This window comes from Cherax quadricarinatus, chromosome 37, assembly GCF_038502225.1.
Source record: "Cherax quadricarinatus isolate ZL_2023a chromosome 37, ASM3850222v1, whole genome shotgun sequence".
In the NCBI taxonomy this organism is placed as follows: Eukaryota; Metazoa; Arthropoda; class Malacostraca; order Decapoda; family Parastacidae; genus Cherax; species Cherax quadricarinatus.
The window spans coordinates 17677293-17682180 of record NC_091328.1 but is presented as its reverse complement, the minus strand read 5'-3'; positions in this window follow the sequence as shown (position 1 = coordinate 17682180).

The following is a 4888-nucleotide window of genomic DNA, read 5'->3' as shown; positions in this document are numbered from 1 at the left end:
GCCGTGGAGGGTGGGGTGGATATATCCTGGTCGTGGAGGGTGGGGTGGATATATCCTGGTCGTGGAGGGTGGGGTGGATATATCCTGGTCGTGGAGAATGGGGTGGATATATCCTGGTCGTGGAGGGTGGGGTGGATATATCCTGGTCGTGGAGGGTGGGGTGGATATATCCTGGTCGTGGAGGGTGGGGTGGATATATCCTGGTCGTGGAGAGTGGGGTGGATATATCCTGGTCGTGGAGAGTGGGGTGGATATATCCTGGTCGTGGAGGGTGGGGTGGATATATCCTGGTCGTGGAGGGTGGGGTGGATATATCCTGGTCGTGGAGAGTGGGGTGGATATATCCTGGTCGTGGAGAGTGGGGTGGATATATCCTGGTCGTGGAGAGTGGGGTGGATATATCCTGGTCGTGGAGGGTGGGGTGGATATATCCTGGTCGTGGAGAGTGGGGTGGATATATCCTGGTCGTGGAGAGTGGGGTGGATATATCCTAGTCGTGGAGAGTGGGGTGGATATATCCTGGTCGTGGAGGGTGGGGTGGATATATCCTGGTCGTGGAGAGTGGGGTGGATATATCCTGGTCGTGGAGAGTGGGGTGGATATATCCTGGTCGTGGAGGGTGGGGTGGATATATCCTGGTCGTGGAGGGTGGGGTGCATATATCCTGGTCGTGGAGAGTGGGGTGGATATATCCTGGTCGTGGAGAGTGGGGTGGATATATCCTGGTCGTGGAGGGTGGGTGGATATATCCTGGTCGTGGAGGGTGGGGTGGATATATCCTGGTCGTGGAGAGTGGGGTGGATATATCCTGGTCGTGGAGGGTGGGGTGGATATATCCTGGTCGTGGAGGGTGGGGTGGATATATCCTGGTCGTGGAGGGTGGGGTGGATATATCCTGGTCGTGGAGAGTGGGGTGGATATATCCTGGTCGTGGAGAGTGGGGTGGATATATCCTGGTCGTGGAGGGTGGGGTGGATATATCCTAGTCGTGGAGAGTGGGGTGGATATATCCTGGTCGTGGAGAGTGGGGTGGATATATCCTGGTCGTGGAGTGGGGTGGATATATCCTGGTCGTGGAGGGTGGGGTGGATATATCCTGGTCGTGGAGAGTGGGGTGGATATATCCTGGTCGTGGAGGGTGGGGTGGATATATCCTGGTCGTGGAGAGTGGGGTGGATATATTCTGGTCGTGGAGAGTGGGGTGGATATATCCTGGTCGTGGAGTGGGGTGGATATATCCTGGTCGTGGAGGGTGGGGTGGATATATCCTGGTCGTGGAGGGTGGGGTGGATATATCCTGGTCGTGGAGAGTGGGGTGGATATATCCTGGTCGTGGAGAGGGGTGGATATATCCTGGTCGTGGAGGGTGGGGTGGATATATCCTGGTCGTGGAGAGTGGGGTGGATATATCCTGGTCGTGGAGGGTGGGGTGGATATATCCTGGTCGTGGAGGGTGGGGTGGATATATCCTGGTCGTGGAGGGTGGGGTGGATATATCCTGGTCGGGGAGGGTGGGGTGGATATATCCTGGTCGTGGAGAGTGGGGTGGATATATCCTGGTCGTGGAGAGTGGGGTGGATATATCCTGGTCGTGGAGTGGGGTGGATATATCATGGTCGTGGAGGGTGGGGTGGATATATCCTGGTCGTGGAGAGTGGGGTGGATATATCCTGGTCGTGGAGAGGGGTGGATATATCCTGGTCGTGGAGGGTGGGGTGGATATATCCTGGTCGTGGAGAGTGGGGTGGATATATCCTGGTCGTGGAGGGTGGGGTGGATATATCCTGGTCGTGGAGGGTGGGGTGGATATATCCTTGTCGTGGAGGGTGGGGTGGATATATCCTGGTCGTGGAGGGTGGGGTGGATATATCCTGGTCGTGGAGAGTGGGGTGGATATATCCTGGTCGTGGAGAGTGGGGTGGATATATCTTGGTCGTGGAGTGGGGTGGATATATCATGGTCGTGGAGGGTGGGGTGGATATATCCTGGTCGTGGAGAGTGGGGTGGATATATCCTGGTCGTGGAGGGTGGGGTGGATATATCCTGGTCGTGGAGGGTGGGGTGGATATATCCTGGTCGTGGAGGGTGGGGTGGATATATCCTGGTCGTGGAGGGTGGGTGGATATATCCTGGTCGTGGAGGGTCGGGTGGATATATCCTGGTCGTGGAGGGTCGGGTGGATATATCCTGGTCGTGGAGGGTGGGGTGGATATATCCTGGTCGTGGAGGGTGGGGTGGATATATTCTGGTCGTGGAGAGTGGGTTGGATATATCCTGGTCGTGGAGGGTGGGGTGGATATATCCTGGTCGTGGAGGGTGGGTGGATATATCCTGGTCGTGGAGGGTGGGGTGGATATATCCTGGTCGTGGAGGGTGGGGTGGATATATCCTGGTCGTGGAGGGTGGGGTGGATATATCCTGGTCGTGGAAGGTGGGGTGGATATATCCTGGTCGTGGAGAGTGGGTGGATATATCCTGGTCGTGGAGGGTGGGGTGGATATATCCTGGTCGTGGAGGGTGGGGTGGATATATCCTGGTCGTGGAGGGTGGGGTGGATATATCCTGGTCGTGGAGGGTGGGGTGGATATATCCTGGTCGTGGAGAGTGGGGTGGATATATCCTGGTCGTGGAGAGTGGGGTGGATATATCCTGGTCGTGGAGGGTGGGGTGGATATATCCTGGTCGTGGAGAGTGGGGTGGATATATCCTGGTCGTGGAGAGTGGGGTGGATATATCCTGGTCGTGGAGGGTGGGGTGGATATATCCTGGTCGTGGAGGGTGGGGTGGATATATCCTGGTCGTGGAGAGTGGGGTGGATATATCCTGGTCGTGGAGAGTGGGGTGGATATATCCTGGTCGTGGAGGGTGGGGTGGATATATCCTGGTCGTGGAGGGTGGGGTGGATATATCCTGGTCGTGGAGGGTGGGGTGGATATATCCTGGTCGTGGAGGGTGGGGTGGATATATCCTGGTCGTGGAGAGTGGGGTGGATATATCATGGTCGTGGAGGGTGGGGTGGATATATCCTGGTCGTGGAGAGTGGGGTGGATATATCATGGTCGTGGAGGGTGGGGTGGATATATCCTGGTCGTGGAGGGTGGGGTGGATATATCCTGGTCGTGGAGGGTGGGGTGGATATATCCTGGTCGTGGAGGGTGGGGTGGATATATCCTGGTCGTGGAGAGTGGGGTGGATATATCCTGGTCGTGGAGGGTGGGGTGGATATATCCTGGTCGTGGAGAGTGGGGTGGATATATCCTGGTCGTGGAGAGTGGGGTGGATATATCCTGGTCGTGGAGAGTGGGGTGGATATATCCTGGTCGTGGAGGGTGGGGTGGATATATCCTGGTCGTGGAGGGTGGGGTGGATATATCCTGGTCGTGGAGAGTGGGGTGGATATATCCTGGTCGTGGAGGGTGGGGTGGATATATCCTGGTCGTGGAGGGTGGGGTGGATATATCCTGGTCGTGGAGAGTGGGGTGGATATATCCTGGTCGTGGAGAGTGGGGTGGATATATCCTGGTCGTGGAGAGTGGGGTGGATATATCCTGGTCGTGGAGGGTGGGTGGATATATCCTGGTCGTGGAGAGTGGGGTGGATATATCCTGGTCGTGGAGAGTGGGGTGGATATATCATGGTCGTGGAGGGTGGGGTGGATATATCCTGGTCGTGGAGAGTGGGGTGGATATATCTTGGTCGTGGAGGGTGGGTGGATATATCCTGGTCGTGGAGGGTGGGGTGGATATATCCTGGTCGTGGAGAGTGGGGTGGATATATCCTGGTCGTGGAGGGTGGGGTGGATATATCCTGGTCGTGGAGAGTGGGGTGGATATATCCTGGTCGTGGAGGGTGGGGTGGATATATCATGGTCGTGGAGAGTGGGGTACTTGCTTGCGAATATTCCTCTTTTAATGTCATATCTGTGCTGTACTCTTCTCGCTGCTGGCTCCGTCTCTTACTTGCTGTTGGACCAGCACAAATATTTACCTCTCTTTCATCTTTGTACGTGGGACGAGGAGCCTAGAGTTGGTTGAGGAGGAGGCTGGGAAGGGTAAGAAAGATGAAGGGAGAGGGTTAAGAGGATGAGAGGGGAGGGGGAGAAGAGGGCAAGGGCAAGGAGATGACAAGAGCAGGGGGAAGAGGACAATGAGGGGTGAAAAGAGGGAGGAGGAAAGAAGGGAGGGCAGATAAAAAGTATAAGAGGAAGGGTGAATGGGGAAAAAAAGAGGAGGGGGAGATGAAAGAGAAGAAATTAATTATACATTTCTCTGCTGAGATAAGATAAAAGATTAAGAGAAAGAAAGGTTAATGACGCAGACACTGAGAGGATGAAGTAGTGTGGGAATGTATGTGACAACACAGGTGAGAGAAATGCACCAAACTACAGCCTATACAAACAGCGTCAGTCAGCCCAAACAGCAAAATCACAAATGATACAATATAAACGCTGACTCACTCTCTCCACCAAGTGTACAAACTCTGGGAGATATACACCTCTTGGTGAATAAGCTTGAGAAATATATACCTCACTCCTTGGTGAATAAGCTTTGAGAAATATACACCTCACCTCTTGGTGAATAAGTTTTGAGAAATATACACGTCACCCTTGGTGAATAAGCTTTGAGAAATATACACCTCACCCCTTGATGAATAAGTTTTGAGAAATATACGCCTCACCTCGTGGCGAATAATCTTGAGAAATATACACCTCATCATTTGGTGAATAATCTTGAGAAATATACACCTCACCTCTTGGTGAATAAGTTTTGAGAAATATGCACCTCACCTCGTGGTGAATAAGCTTGAGAAATATACACCTCGCTGTATATATACTCCGAGAGATAAACACATCACGGCGTATATACCCCAAGAGATAAACATCTCTACC